The sequence below is a fragment of the Vulpes vulpes genome, chromosome 3, assembly GCF_048418805.1.
Source record: "Vulpes vulpes isolate BD-2025 chromosome 3, VulVul3, whole genome shotgun sequence".
Lineage (NCBI taxonomy): Eukaryota > Metazoa > Chordata > Mammalia > Carnivora > Canidae > Vulpes > Vulpes vulpes.
The window spans coordinates 19485503-19502500 of NC_132782.1; the positions used below are offsets into that span (position 1 = coordinate 19485503).

General features: G+C 42.7%; 1 protein-coding gene across 2 annotated transcripts in view; it reads right to left on the bottom strand.

The window, feature by feature from the left end:
• WIPF1 (WAS/WASL interacting protein family member 1) overlaps positions 1–16998 on the bottom strand; it is a 122074-nt gene that overhangs the window by 74892 nt on the left and 30184 nt on the right. Inside the window, exon 1 of one of the 2 annotated variants that reach the window (XM_072751975.1) lies at positions 4004–4127. The exons of the other annotated variant lie outside the window; for it this stretch is intronic. The gene's annotated coding sequence lies outside the window, so the exon portion shown is untranslated. Of the gene's footprint in view, positions 1–4003; positions 4128–16998 lie in introns of those variants that run through there. 2 annotated transcript variants of the gene reach the window in all.

Sequence of the window (16998 nt, forward strand, 5' to 3'; positions counted from 1 at the left end):
TGTAATCTTAGGTATCTTCAAGTCTGTGGGTTTGGAGGGAGGGTGGTATAAGAAGACATAATTACTGGATGATTCTCAGAAAGTGTGTTTATTCCTGCATGAAATCTGGTTTTAGTCATCAGAATTGAGGAGAAGGCTTTTTCCTGGAGATTATGTAGCCAAAAAATATAAATCATGGAGGGAAATAAACAGCACTACCCCATGCTATCTCTTCTCTTCCCTTTCTTTTCCTTGCCTTCGTCCTTGTCAGCTCTTAAAAACTGAACTGCTTATCAGTTGAAAATGACTGAGATTTTGCAAAGCATTTCAGAATCAAGATAAAAGTCACATTGTTGAAAAAGATCATATTATTGAAACTCCTGGTCTCTTCCAAGGGTGTACACCACAGGAGGCAACTGGCTCATAGCAGATGAGGTGGACATTAGAACCTGCACGTACAATACTTTAAAAATCTATGGTTCCCCAATAGCTATATTATATAAAGAACTCCTACAGCTCAACAACAAAAACTAAATAACCTCATTAAAAATGGGTAAGGGATTTGAACAAACATTTCTCCAATGAAGATATACAATGGTCAGAAGCATATAAAGAGATGTCCCACATCACTAATTGTTTGGAAAATGCGAATCAAAACTATGAGATATCATCTTACACCCACTAGGATGGCTGCTGTGAAAAAACAAACAAACCAGAAAATAACAAGTATTGACTAGGATGTGGAGAAAGCGGAATCTCCGTGCACTGTTGGTGGGAATGTAAAATGGCATACCTGCTATGGAAAACAGTAAGGCAATTTATCAAAAACTTTAAAACAGAATTACCATATCATCCCTCTATACCACTTGTGGGTGTATACAAAAAAACTGAAAAGCAGGGTTTCAAAGAGATTGCTGCATATCTAATTCACAGCAGCATGGTTCACAACAGCCAATGGTGGAGGCAACCCAAATGTCAACTATGGATGAATGGATAAAGGAAATGTGGTATATCCATATAACAGGATATTTGTCTCCAAAAGGAAGGAAATTCTGACACACGTTACAACACGCGTGAACCTTGAGGACAGGATGCTAAGAGAAATAAAGCAGTCCCAAGAAGACAAATACTGTATGATTCCACTTATACAAGATACTTAGAGTATCTGAGTTCAAACTCAGAAACAGAAAAGTAGAATGATGGTTGCCAGGGGCTAGGGGAGGGGAGGGAAATAGGGCGGAGTTGCCTAATGGGTACAGAGTTCCCATCTACTAAACTACATACACGCTTAATGATTATGATGGCAAATTTTATGTCTATTTTGACACAATTAAAAACAAACGATAACCCGTGGCTCGCAGTACTTCCCTGTAGGATGGTGATGACAACAGTAATACCTTCCACACACCCAGAAACATCTCTCTGATGGCCCAGAGGACTGGGCTGCCAGACTCGGTGATGACAACTCAAGAAGATGACCAATGATGAACTTAACGGTAAAAGCTACACTCATCCAAGTTTCATTTTTTATTTTCTTTTTTCCCTACTAACGTGAATGTTTTGTATATCTCAGCACATCAACCTCTGGAAGCCCAGACAACCCCAATATCTATCCGAGGATGCTACCTCGGAAGTGTCACTTTGCTACCTGGGATTCTGGGGACAGGAGGCTTGCCTAGATGTTGGGGCCCAGGAGAAGAGGACTATGCAAAATCAGCCTCCTTCCTTTTACTTAGAGAATTCAGGCACATGCCCTCACAGTCCTCCTTCTCCATAAAATTCACAATTTTCTCTCTAAAGAAAAGATGACCACTTACCTCTCTTTGCTCTTGACCTTCAAAGTGAACTCAGTGCAACTTGGCAGTGATTCTTATCTAAAAATTTTGAGCTAGTTTAATATTCCAGGTGCCCTCGACCATCCAACATGATTGACCACCCGGTATCATTCCACATCTTTTTTTTTCCCCCCAGATCTGCTTCCAGGTTTAGGACTCACCACAAAATAACGGCACTTTATAAACCTTTTCTTGTATCTCAAACACAAAGGAACGCAGTGAATGTGAAAAGCTGGAGAAAGAGGTGAGAAATGGCTAGAGGGAGAACAGATGCACCCAGAATAAATGGAAACAGCTTTTGAAAGGATGCGTTAATAAAAGAGACATCGGGTCCATCTGGAAAGTATTGTAACAAAATAAAAAGCCCCTTTTCTACTATGTGCAGCAGGTTACAAAACTCCCTGAACAACAAAGCTCTAGGACCAACTAGAAAAGCAAAACAAAACCGAAAGAAGTGCTCCTTCTAGGGATGTCCAGCCACCACGAAATCGTGAGCCTCTTTCTGGTGTCAGGGGCGCTCCCAAGTGCCATGTGCAAGAGACTTTCCCACTGTGGTTCCCCAGCATGTGTGTGTGTGTGTGTGTGTGTGTGTGTGTCCCCCAGGCATTGATTTGTGCAAAGGGCTCCAAACACCAATAAAGTCCAGCCTCCCCTCCACCACTAGCCCTGGTGGAAATGCAGCTGCCCCTCTCAGAGCCAGGGCAGGGTTTCTGAAACCACTGGGGCTGAGATCTCCGACTTGGAATCCATCCTTACTCTGTCAACTTCCCCTCCGTTTTCTTGCACAACATGGTCGTAAAAAATGAAAAAAATGTGGCCATCTGAGGATATCGTCAACAATGATCTTTCTCTTCCATCACTGCCCTGGTGATTTGGCCTTCCTGGGGTAGAAACAACACGTGACCCCACTGACCTCTTGCCCCCTTGCCGTTTGCTCGGTGCAGACGCTTTGGACAACACTGGGCTGGCACACTGGCCGGACCGAGCAGCCCCCCAGCCCAACCCCTCTTCATTACTCTCCCCACCACCTCTGTCCACACGGGCACACAGCCACAGAAGAACTCTATCTAGAATGTTTTCAAAAACACGCAGGAAAAGGCTGAGGAACCTCTCTGACTACCTGTTCTAGTGCTCCAGAACAGTCCAAGGATGTAGAAACTCCCCCTGCCCCCCTTGAACTCCTATTTGAGACATTCTTCAGGTCTGAAGGGAGCAGGCCGTTGTGCAAAAAGCCTTTTTTGTTGAGTTGAAGTTCTTTATTAAGGTGTCCCTCGCTGGCCATTAGATGAATTACCCTTGGAGCACTTGGCTCTAATTTCCAAGGCTTTAACCATCCCTCTGGTCCTGCTCTAGACTCTTCAAACCTTCCTTCCGACAGGAAGCACGGGCTGGAGGCACAAGGCTCCAGTGCGGGTCCCGCCACATGGCTCCTTCAGGCCCTGCCCAGCTGGGGGTGCGTTTTGTGGTGTGTGTGTGTGGGGGGGGACTTCCTCCTCTCACATTCAAGCTGCCCCCCACCCCTTCTTCTCTACTCCCACTTTATGTTCATAAAAGAAGGCAAGGGGGGTGGGGAGGAAGGGAAGGAAGAAAGGGAGAGGGCAGAAAAAGAATACAAAAGGGAACTAAGAATTTATAGAAATATGAGAAATTGCTTTAACAGGAAATACAAGCCAGAAGATTCGTTCCACCAGATGAAAAGTAGACAAAAACAACACACGGTTGCGTTGGGGCTCGCGGCCCGTTCCCACCGCCACCCGGATCTCAGGACCCTCTCCCGCCCTCTGACCGCCCCGCAACCCCCGCGAACGCAAGCTGGTGTGTCCTGTTCGGATCTGTGCTAACCGGTAGACACGAGGACAGGCGAAGCTGAATTCCATGAAATACTACTTTGCAGACGGCGGGAGGTTTGGGTTTTTGTTTTTTTTTTTAAAGGCAAAAGAGGGAAGCAAGAGATTCTGAGAATTTCATTTTCACAATAATGGCTCGAGCTCTGTTCCCGTAACCGAGCGTAGTTCCCAGCTGTGCCCGGGCTCCCGCATCCAAAGCCAGAGCCAGTTTCTCCACATTATATAGATTAAAAAAAAAAAAAAAAAAAAAAAAAAAAGCCAGTTCAAGGAGAAGGAGCCAGTTAGGTACTTCAGAGCGGCTGTGAAATTTGTTTCGGGGTCGGGGGAGAAGAAAGCACTGACCTGTGTTGTTTTAATCCGCCGAAGGGCCAAGTTCTCGAGTTCCCCTGCACCCTTCTAGAAGGCTTCCTGTAAATGTCGCATGTGACATTACACTTCCTCAGTGCACCGTCTCTGACGGCCTCTCTCAGGGCCAGAGGCATGTGATAAGGTCCTCCGGCCGCCTGCTTCACGCAGGGGTGGCCCTGCTTCTAAAGGCATCTTTGTCACCCCCTGGGGGTCCCCCAGCTAGTTTTAGGCACCCCTAGGACACAGGGAAAGAGGCCACGAGCCTGGGAGAAAGGCAGGGGAGAATAATGTCTGGACTCCTGCGTGTGGAACCCCACAGGGGTGGGGGGTGAGGGACCCTGGAGCCCCGGGGGTCACCCTTCGAGGGTGGCAGCTTGCTCCCAGCGCAGCCCCGGGTGCTCGGGCCCTGGCACCGCCGCGCAGGGGGTCCCCAGGCGGTCCCCAGGCTGGCACCCGGGGCCTCCTTAGCTCCCACGTGTGGATCCCGCAGTGACGAGAGCCACTCACCCCGAAGTCCCCGGCCCGTCTCAAGTTCGCATGCAGGCTGCTGGGTTCCGTGTCAGACGGTGGGGCCTACTTCTTGGTTCAGCCAGCGAAGCCACGGCACGCTCTGCCTTCCAGGCTAAATACACTGGCAGCTACCCCCATCCCACCCCCCGGTGGTCTCCAACACAGCCAGGTGTCGGCTTTTGTGCGGGATGGTGCAGGGTTTGTAGGCATGTGAGCCCTTGGGTGGGGCCTGGCCGCGGGCTGGGCAAGGGCACCGGCAGGGCCCTGGGGTGCGTGTCCCCCTGTGCCCAGCAGCGGGGAGACGGGAAGAGCTGAGGCAGGGTGTGCTCCCTACTCTCCTGTGGTCAGGCCTTCTTCTCTGCTTTCACGATTCCTCTAGTTCTCAGCAGGGCCGCACAGACGGAATCTGTGGATGTCGGAAGTGGCGTGTGGGAGGAAAACCATGTCCTGAACAGAGGGGAACATTCTGCAATTTGTACAACCTGACACAGTGCAGAAACCTCAGCGTCCTCTCTACTCGGCTACCCTAGCATAATTCTTTTCTTAAAAATGCTCTTAAAGGGATTTTTGTTTTGTTTTTCAGAAAGGTAATTGTAGACCACCTCACTGTTCCAAGTCTTGAAAATATTACCCTATAATTCCCCCATGAAGTTTTCCATGCGAGGACACTGAGCAAGGGAACGAGTCCTGAGATCAGGACTCTGGACAACAGTGAAGCTCTGAAGTCTCACCACATGATTGCCTTTCTGGCTCCGAAAACATGCGTAACTGTTTCACCAGTCTGACAGCTGATGGATGGTTTTCTGATTGAACTGGACAGCTGGATTAGCCAGTTGAGTCAAGGTGGCGGTGGCTATAAGCATGACATTGGCTTTAAAACAGGAATAATGGTAAAATTTTGCTATCTTGGAAAACCAAAATACTACGCTGATGATGAATAATAATGACTCCATTTGAATGTATTTAGAAGTGTCACAATTGGGGTTAAACTGCCAGTTTCATTTTTCAACTACGCAGTGACATATGTTCAAACTTAAGCCACGTTCTGTGTGGAATTTTTACAGGTCTTAACAAAATGCTTTGTCATTTTCCTTTCAAATCCGTAACTGGGCCTGTCTGTGAAATTGTTTTTCCCATTTGTTTTGGCATTTAAAGAATTTTAACAGACTTTACTTTTTAGAACAGGTGTGCATTTACAGAAAAATCCAGAAGAGAGTACAGAGTTCCGACCCATCTGCACCCAGTCTCCCCACTATTAAAATCTTATATTTAGGATGATATATAAGTAACAATTAATAAGCCAATACTGATACACTGTTACTAACTGAAGTCCACAGTTTATTTGGATTTTGTTAGTTTTTTCTCTAAGGTCCTTTTTCTGTTCCAGGATCCCATCCAGGACATCACATTATATTTACTCATAAAGTCTCATTAGGCTCCTCTTGGTTGAGACATTTTTTTAGACTTTATTTTTGATAACTATGACAGTTTTGAGGAGTACTATTATTTTTGTAGAATGTCCCACAATTGGGATTTATCTGATGGTTTTTCTCATAAGACTGGAGTTACAGGTTATTTGTCAGGTTTCTCCACCTTTCTTACTGTCTACTCTGGAAGGAAAATCTCGAGGGTGGAGTATCTATTCAAATTATTTGGAATTTTTCTGCATGGAAGATTTATCTCTTCTCCCCGTTTATTACTTTATTCAATCATTTATTTATATCCGTATAGCCTTATAGATATTTATTGTATACTTTGGGTTACACTTTAACAGTACCTGACTTATTTTGCTGTTCAAAGTGCTCCATTTTTGACTACTGGGAGTACTCTCACTTGGTTCCTCTGCTCCTTTGACATATTCCTATTAATATTTTTTGAATTTTGTTTTTGAGGCCTTCTTTATTTCCCAGCATCACAAGATGCTCTAGGCTCATCATGTATCATACCTCTCCAACTGTCTACGATTTTTTTTTCCCATCTTGACAAGAGAATGAAAGAAGATAAATCTACGGGCCTGAAAAACATTATTTTCTTCCAATTTTCACTAGTTCTGCCTCATGTATTCGTAAAAATATTTTTAAAAAATTGCTTTCATAAAATTAGTCTTAGCCTCTACTAGCAAGAAAACACCAAAACACCAACTGAGTGAAATTCTACATTTCCTTAATCCCAAAATGCATGTTTGGTTGGTTGTATTTTTCTCCTTTATATTTTAACATTCCTGGAATCAGAATGTACATTTAGTATCATGTCTTCTCCCCACCCCTTTCCTGTCATTAATTTGATGGTGCACCTTACAGTTGACAGTGTCTTGGGAGTGGAGAAGTAGAGCCATCAATCAGTTCTTGTTTGGACCACAGACATCATTTAACTACTTTCACTGATTTTTTCCCCCCACTGAACAAATATTTTGATTAAGTGAATTGATATGCAGTATTTACAGACATTAAAAAAAAAAAACACCCAGGATCCTTACCTATTCCTGGATACATTCTAACATTACCTCAAACCACAAATTCTCTTCAAGTCCTAAATATAGACAAAAGGGGAGGGGTTGTTCAATTCTCTCCATTTTTTTTTTCTGGGTTTACTCTCTGACTCCTTTTATGTTTACTGCGTCCCTTTTTTCAAGATGTCCTGAATCCATCATCATTTCTGAGGAGCCCAGGGCTGATGCTGAAGGGTTGTGAGGATGAGGTTTCACTCATGTTGATCAGGAGTAATGAATGGGTGCTCACTCCTCAGAGGCAGGTCAGGAAGGACCTGGTGATTTTGCCTTTCCTACTCAGGGAGGCCAACTGACTGCAGAATGGCAGAGCTGACCACTTTCTCTGTGGTCAGGATCTTATCTCCAGCTCATGAACCACTACTGCTTCGGCAGCATCATGCTTTACAGATTTTTTTCTTTTACTGGATAGATACTAGTTCAACCATTCACCACGGGTGTATCTCACAAATAGTCACAGAAAAAGTGCCCAGTCTTTTCATCTGGGTGGGCACAACTTGCTTTTCTAAACACTATTTTCTGTCCCACAGACATTAATCAAGATGTATTAAGATACTGATAGTGCCCCAATGATCTCAGCAACATCCAGATGAAACTGGAAGAGATGCCACACTGACTTTTTTAGGCAGCCACTGACTAAGCCCTTGCCACCTGCCACTTTACAGATCCCCGCTCTACAGAAAAGCTAACCAAGTGGGAGAGACTAAATAATCTGTCCAGAGACCCTTGATAAATTTGAAGCCAACATGCAAATTCAGATCTGCCCAATGCCAGTGGCTCAGGGACTAATGCTATTCTTGATGCAGACAGATGTACCTCATAAATGGGCACTTTGCTGAACACAGCTCTGTTCCCCAATTATTTTCTGCACATGCTTTCACCTTGACCAAAACTAAGTGGCAATGAGGGCAGGGACAGTGTCTTCTATCTCATTAACTCAGCTTTCCAGCCTCACCCCAGCAGCTTTCCTGTTAACCCTGTACTTTTGCCATACTGCCAATCTATTTTATTTTCTAATTTATTAGAAAATTCAAACTTTTTAAAAAAGATCAGTTTATTTGGGAGAGAGCTCGAGAGAGATGACGAGTGGGGAGAGGGGCAGAGGGAGAGAGTCTTCAAGCAGACTCCTTGCTCGGCAAGGAGCGTGACGTGGGGCTCAATTTCTTGACCCATGAGATCACGACTGAAGCCGAAACCAAGAGTCAGATGCTTAACCGATTGAGTCACCAGGTGTCCCAGAAAATTTAGACTTTTTCTAATAAAGGTAAATAATTTCCCTTCACTCTTTTCCTCCTCCTACTTTGCTTTATTTTTCACTCATCGGCTTCTTAAAATAGAACCCTATAAGATCTGCTGGGTGGCTCAGTGGTTGAGCGTCTGCCTTTGGCTCAGGTCATGATCCTGGGGTCCTGGGATTGAGTCCCACAGCAGGATCCCCTGCAGGGAATCTGCTTCTCCCTCTGCCTCTCTCTCTGTGTTTCTCATGAATAAATAAAATATTTTAAAAAGAAAACAAGCCTGTTGATTTTCAGTCCTTTTAAATAAAACCCTTAACTTTTAATCTAAGTATAGTTTTAATCTTACCTCTCACACATTTAAATGCATCGCATTCTTTTTTCTTCTCTAGTAGGCTACATACCCAGCATAGAGCCTGACATGGGGCTTGAACTCATGACCCTGAAATCAAGACCTGAGCTGAGATCAAGAGTCGGACACTTAACTGACTGAGCCAACTAGGCACCCTGATGCATCATACTCTTACTGTTAATTTTAGAATAGTCTATAATTTCAGTAGTTATATCCTTTTTGACCCAAGAATTCGTTAAAAGGATCATATTTTAGTTTCCAAGTACTTGGATAGAGGGAGAGGCAGGAAGCATCTTGTGTTAATTTTCAATGCTATGTTATTGTTACATGTGGCTAGTATGTCTACTTTTTGGTTAATTAAAAAGTTTCTTTGTGGTGTGTAATTCATCAATTTTTATAAATGGTTGATGTTCTCTTAAAAATTTCTTTGTATTTCCAAAAAAAAAAGTAGGAAAAAAAACCCACTGGATGTGGAAATTAAAAAAAAAATTGTATGTATTTTCTATTTGTTGGGTTAGAGCAATAATGATAATGATGTTATTAAAGTCTTCTGTTCCTGGGGTATCTGGGTGGCTCAGTTGGTTAAGTGTCCAACTCTTGATTTCAGCTCAGGTCACAATCTCAGGGTCATGAGATCCAGCCTCCTGTCAGGCTCTCTGTTGGGCATACTTAAGATTCTTTCTCTCTCTCCCTCACCTTCTGCCCTTTCCCCAGACTGCTTGTGTATGTGTGCTTATGTTCTCTCTCTCTTAAAAAAAAAAAAAAAAAAAGTCTTCTGTTCCTATGTATTTTTGCCTATGTGACTAAATTCTAAAAGCATTTTGTTAGTCTCCATTACGATTATGGAAACTGTGTTTTGAAATTTTTATCTACTTATATTTTTATTTGTATTTTTTAACAGATTTTGTTTTATCTCAGTGCTAAGATGTTCAGTGCCTAAAGGTTCATTATTACTGGCTCTTTTTTGTCTTGTTTAATAGTTCTTTTTGTATTTAATCTTACGGGTTTTTTAAAAGGTGTATTTATTTATTTATTTTTAAAAGATTTTATTTATTTATTTATGAGAGACACACACACACACACACACACAGAGAGAGAGAGAGAGAGAGAGAGAGAGAGAGAGGCAGAGACGCAAGCAGAGCAAGAAGCAGGCTCCACACAGGGAGCCCGACGCAGGACTCGATCCAGGGTCTCCAGGACCACACCCTGTGCTGAGGGCTGTGCCAAACCACTGAGCCACCCGGGCTGCCCAAAAGGTGTATTTATTTTAGAGGGTGCTTGCATGAGCAATGGGAGGAGCAGAGGGAGAGGGAGAAAGAGAAAACATTAGAGAACTTCATAGTAGGACCCTGTTATTGGCAAGACCAGTCCCTTGTTTTAGAAACTTTCACAGTAGGTTCATGTTGATAATAATAAATTGTGTGTCTGGGAGGAAGATGACATTACACAGATATCAGAAACCCTTCTAAAAGAGGGTGCTGCTAGGTCTCCATTCACTTCCCTCCCACCCTTCCTATAAGAAGGACTAGCTAGTTGTAGCTCTTCCAAATCATGTGGGTAAATATGGGGTAGAGGCCAGCCAAGAACCCAGTGTCTGGGAGACAGTTAGGAACATCTCAGGGAATGCTTCTGCAAATGTAGGCCTCTGAGACATGCAGGCACTTTGGAGATCTGTAGAAGCACCTATAGAAGGGAGGCTGTCAGGGTGGGTTTCCAGCCTCCTTACTTCCAGTCACTGGACTTCATCATCAGCTAAGGAATCTGTTCTAGAATTAGGTAAGAGCTCAACAATAAGATCACAAGAATGTAAACAGATCCTCTCAAGAGCTGAGGAATTCAAATGAGACTATAATGTTATTAGACACACTTAGAGGCTAGAATTCTCAGTTTCCTAAGGTCTAGTTAAAAAGCACAGTAATCAACAAGAATCTTTTTTTTCCCTCTAAAAATAAGGCAGTTTCCACTTTAAAAATTGTTATTATTATTATTATTTTAGTTTCCACTTTTTTAAAGCTTTGATATCGCTGTAGGGCTGATGAGGAAATCCAGACATAAAATATCTAAGCAGGTATTGTTTGTATTTGTGTATGTGTTCAAATGAAGGTTAACATTAAAATTCCACACTTAATTTTTCATAGAGAATCCCAGGACAGTGTGAAAGAGGGAATAGGGATAAAGGTGGAGCAAACTGTTTGAATATCTGCTGGCAGCTCTCAATTAACTGGACTAAGATCCTCGTTTGGACCACAAAAAAGTAATAAAATATCTTGTAAAAATGCTTGTTATAACATATTCTTAAAAATTAATTTAGCTTCATAAACATTTTATGAGTTATGTATTATTTTTAATTGCTTTCATAATACTAAAGGAGAGACTACCCTTCCAAGAGTTGAAAGGATTTGTTCGAACAAGTTAAATAGGTGATAAAACTGGGATTTAAACCCATAGCTTAAAAAAAAATAAAAAAATAAAAAATAAACCCATAGCTTATGACTGCGAGCCCAGTGTTGCTTCTAGTATCTACCAAAACGGTCTCCTTGTTGTTCAGTCTCCGAGAGAGACTCGACCCCATGCATGCCACATGTGTGTTGTTCAGGGAGGAACTGCAGTGAGGCACGCCCTTGGCTGTCAGTGCTTTACAATGTAGGTCAAACAATCCAGCCAGACCCCAGAGCAATTGTTTCTACACTGACCCTGGGGGACATGGGGAGCATTATGTCATGCCAAAGGCTTTCCTCATTAGCAATCATGCAAAAGGACATCATGCATCACGTTTCTGAGCCATTGGAGCAGCTAAAGGAAGATGAAAGGTCAAGAAAGTTCTCTTGCTGATACACCGCACTTTGGTATATTTGCTTATGCCATTGTAATGTAATCTAAGCCCGAATGATCAAGACCCCTGGCCAGCTGTCTTCAAAGCTAGAGCCCTACCTATTATAGTGATTCTTCTTTGGCACACTTCAGGGTCTGATGCCAAAAACTAAGCTGGCCCTTTCATCATCATGCAGTTGAATTGCAAATAACCCCCCACTCATCTTTGTTGTTGATCAAAACACTGAAAGGATCTGGCAAATTCCCTTCTTCATAAAAAGACTAGGGACACACAGAAAGCCTTGCCATTCACCAGGATGGATGTCAAGAAGCCTCATAGACAGAACTCCAGAGGTAGTTAACAGAACCAAGATACTCTCATGCTTTCATTGTTCCTTTGCTTTATGTTGAATAGAAGCTAGAGGAATACAAGGCAGTATAAACAATACAAAAGTGTACTAAGGGTGTTGGGAGAGATCATGAATATTATACAGATCTGTGGCTCTGATCCAGGATCTGTTGTTTTACACACACACACACACACACACACACATCATGGGACACCTAATGAATTGCCTATTTACACAATCTTTCTATTCAGAGGCATCCCTCCCTTCTACAGTTAAGAGCACACAGAACAGGGCAGACTTGGTAAACAAGCTCCTGTCACTCCTAAAAGGAGGGATTCTGGAATCAAACTACCCGGGTTCAAATCCCAGATCCATTACTTACTAGCTGCAGTGAATTATGCTTTTGCATCCCAGTTTTCTCATCTGTAACCTGGGGGTAATTTAATGAGTATTGAATGTGATGCTGTACTCAAAGAGCTTAGCCAGTGCAGTGCATAAATGGTGGCTACTATTACTGTTGGTGAGTGAAGATTTTATTATTAGTAGATTCTATATTAGAATTTCTCATAAGGGAGTGCCTGGGTGGCTTAGTCAATTCAGCATCTGAGTTCAGCTTGGGCCCTGGTCCCAGGGTCCTGGGATAGAGCCCCGTGTTCGGCTCCCTACTGACCAGGGACTCTGCTTCTCCCTCTCCCCCTGACCCCTCACCCACATGCTTGCACTCTCTCTTCCATGAATAAATAAAATCTTAAAAAAATTAAAGAATTTCTCATAAGGAATGCAATTGGAGTCAAGCAATGAGTTTTATTTCTGAGGGTGCTGTGATACAGGAAATAAAATACAGGATTCAGGGGCAGTGAAGCTACAGGTCATGCAGTCATCCTAGAGAGGCACAGGCTATACAGGAAGTAGAACAGAAAATCTCTATGATTACTTTGAGCCTGGACTCATGATGTAGCATTTATGCTTCTAAATTTGAAAGAGTCGGGGCGCCTGAGTGGCTCAGTGGTTGAGCATCTGCCTTTGGCTCGGGGTGTGATCCTGGAGTCCGGGGATTGAGTCCCACATGGGACTCCCTGCAGGGAGCCTGCTTCTCCCTCTGCCTGTGTCTCTGCCTCTCTCTGTGTGTCTCTCATGAATAAATAAAATCTTAAAAAAACATTTTTTTTGAAAGAGTTGGATGTATTTGTGTCTGATCAAAAATAAGAGGGAAAATAGAACGTGAATTTTATCTCCGTAATTTTTAAAAAATGAGGTAAGTTTCATGGCCAGTGGAAAAGCTATGTGGATGAGAGACACAAAGAGAGGTTTCATAGCAGCTATGAGTGCAGGTAAAGGAACAGGTGTTTAGATGGAATGTTGGAGAAGTTGTTTATGTGGTGTGAAGTGTAAAACCTGTAAGCTGTGCCTTTTAGAAAAACTTCAGTTAAAGAGAGATGTTATTCTTCAAGGCTTTCTGGCTTTCTGATGTTTTCTTTGACTGAAGCTCGAAGCAGAATTTGGACCAAGTGGGGTCTTGAGATTTATTCAGGTTACAATGAAGAGTGTTGGTAATATCCAGCTGAGCAACATCAAACTCAAACACATGTATTTATCATATATTTTCTGGATTATGATTTGGATTCTAAAATGCCTGCAGACACAGGCTGAATTACAGGATTCTGTAAAGGAGGTAAACTTTCAAAAGATAAACATCTCCCAAGATTTTATTAATTTCTTTAATTATTCACAGTCATTCTGAACAGGTAACACTACATATTGTATGTCAGTATCTATTATTTTCTTTGCCTTTGAGCAATTTCTAGAAATGAAGTTGGTGCTCTGGGAAGTACCTAATAGAAAACAAGATGCTATTTACTAAATTACCATTGCCTATCTCCTAATAATATACTTACTCATAGTGCTAAAAGCAATGTAATATCCACCAATTAACTTCCAAAGCAACATTTATAAACAAAAATGATCAAATCTCTCTGTATTTAATAACACAAGTGTGGATTGAAATATGTTTCCTTAACATATTATTTAAGCTGCATTTTAACCGTGGGGCACTGTGAATCATTAATAACATTAATGGAAGCATAGGCAAAACAGGAGTAAATGATATATTCCAAGGAGCTGACTTTTTAAAAACCAATTTTATTTCCCTTTTTACTGAAAAATTACCACCATAACTGTGATATTCCTCAATGTATGCTGAAATTCTTAGTGACTAGATTTTATCAGTGTGAAGCCTTCCTAAGCAAGAAGGATTCTGCAGGGGGAAGGGAGGTTGTGACGAGTAGTAAAACACTTAATGTACAACTAAATATATAAATTCAGCTTTAAAAAAATTCACCTAGCGGGGCATCTGGGTGGCTCAGGGGTTGAGAGGGTCTGCCTTTGGCTCAGGGCGTGATCCTGGAAGTTCCAGGATCGAGTCCCACATCGGGCTCCCTGCATGGAGCCTGCTTCTCCCTCTGCCTGTGTCTCTGCCTGTCTGTGTCTCTCATGAATAAATAAAATCTTAAAAAAAAATTCACTTAGCTTAGATTTAAGGTTACAAAAACAAAGAAGGAAAGCACAGCAACACTACCACTGCCCTGTGTTGTCATTAATTAATGATAAACTGCCTTAGGCTATCCGAATTGTACAAAAATAAAAAATAAAGAAAGGAATAAAACCCAGGAACTCCCAACCAAACTGTGCAAACTATGGACTGATGCACTTGGGATTACATTTCTCATTTGTGGAGTTGTAGAGCAGCCTATTTTACTTACCTAAATCCAACTCTTTACGCTTGAAGGAGAAACAGATTTAGAAAATAATTTACACAGTGACAGCCATTTCATCTGCCATTCCGCCCGAGTGGGCCCCCCGAGTATCCTGAGATGAGAGGCATGAATCTGGGGTTGTCACCAGCATGTCACAGTGGGTGTGATTCTAGTCTTTAAAAACACATATTTTTCACATGCCAGGGCCCATAAATGACGGCCAGCCACTGCATCTGTAGGTCAAGCAAGGAAACCGTGGGCAAGAGTAATTCCAAACAGATGGAATTTCTACCTTAGCCACAACTGTACCCCCTGACTTCACTCAACTGCGCTGTGCCAGAGAAGTCCTCATCTCCACATGGTTCCTCTGGTTCTGACAACAGTAGCACAGAGTCGCTGCTGCTGCAGTGACTTTAAGGCCCAGTTATAAGCACCACTCCTTCTGGGCAGTCCCACCCCCATGATCTCCTTCTGCCAAGCTGATAAAGTCAAGATTTACACGTATTTTTTTCCCCCCTGTTGGGGAACAAAACCGTTTTATTGCTATCCATCACCTGTGACAGTTCCGTGTTGCTCTAAAGGAGACAGGAAGTCTGGAGCATTACTGGCACAGAGTTTGGCAGCATCACTGTGCTACCCCAACAACCAAACCCACACGTGACATGCTCCCCACCATAGACAGTCTGTTTTATCATCTCTTTAAAAAATTATGGGAGAATATGTAGCAAGACAAATAAATTACATTCCATCTCTCGGAACATCTCTGCAGTAAAGATTGACATTTATGGCACTGTGATGCCAATCTTGGCCTTGGGTCAGAGGTCCTCTTCCTTCTGGACCCTCCCAGGTAGAGCCATGCACCCTCAATCCACTGTGTAGTCATCTACTACATACTCTTTTCACGTGCCTCTCTCCTCCTGGGAGGGAGAAAGGGGCTTGGCACCCTGTCAGTGTTTACTGAATGAATGAGAGACTACTGCCTCCCAACAATAAAGAGCTGAGGAATCCCTTCATCTCTCATCCGCAGTCCAGCTCACCAGCTTTATCAAGGGCTTACTCTGTATATGCGCAAAGTCGAAGAGCTTCAAAATACAAAATGCTAATTCAGACTCTACATTAACTAGTCTAGTAATTTATAGATTTTAAGGCTGAAACTGGATATAAAACTCCTGTTGTCCCTCCTTCCTCAATCTCCTGTACGTGGAACTGTTTCCTGGCCCTTCTACTTCCACTGAATCATAACACCATCCCGATTGCTCTTCTCAAAAAGGAGGGACTCTCTAGCTTTTTAGTTTTCTTTTTTAGGATTAAACATAAACAGCAGTACACCTCATGACAATATTTTTAACAGAGAGACGGGCATCCAAACGAGAGAAAGTTTGACAAATGGAAAGCACTCAATCTGGGGCACCTGGGTGGCTCAGTGGTTGAGCGTCTGCTTTTGGCTCAGGTCATAATCCTGGGGGGTCCAGGGATGGAGTCTTGCATCAGGCTCCCTATGGGGAGCCTGCTTCTCCCTCTGCCTATGTCTCTGCCTCTCTCTGTGTGTCTCATGAATACATAAATAAAATCTTTGAAAAAAAAAAAAAAAGCAAGCATCCAATGTATCTTCAGTCATATCTGTGCTGGGGATTTTTGTTCTGGGTTCAACATGTCCATGGGCTCTTTTCAGAGGGATGGGTCAGTGAAAAATGTCCAAGCAGGTGCCTGCCGTGGGAGTTGAACTCATGTGTGACTACCACACGGCTTAGAAGAGCCCCAAACCTCGGTGAGCTTACATGTACAGAGACAGCCTAATTAATTGATGTCATGTGTGCTGTGAATTTGTCACCCTTAACCCTGGAACTTGAATTTTGACCACAGGGAGCTGGCTTTTACTGTTGCTGGCTGGGCTGAAACAGCAGCAATAAGAATAAAGGTCTCTTCACACAGCCGATTAAAAGGGAACTGCCCCGTGAACTGCCACACCTTGATTTTCAAAATTCAGATGACCTATCTGTACATTGAAAGCCCACTAAACTGTTTCCAGATGGAAGTCGAAGACCACTGCGCTACAGTTCAGTTGCTTCTAAAGCATCAGCTACCCCAGGCCCTAACAATCCAGTCTTCCTGTACTTGCTCAGATTGCTTTGTAAATGTTCTTAATAGCACAAACTATTAGTGTTACCCATTAACCTAAAGTAATTATTACGTGAAGTGTTTATGTGTATCAACAGTATAAACTTAAAAGAAAACCCTAAGTGCTTTTTAATGCGTTGTCTAATTCATCATCATTGAGGAAAGCTGTTATTTCTACTTTAGAGGTGGTGACATGGAGTTACTGCTAAATGAAAAACAACAGGAGTATACGTTTCCAAGCAAACTACAAAATCACATAAGAGCTTGGTTTGTCACCTTTCACCTTGAACCAATAAATATCTGTTAACTGATTAGCTAACTCTCCCATGTTTATCTTGTATGGAAAAAAAAAAC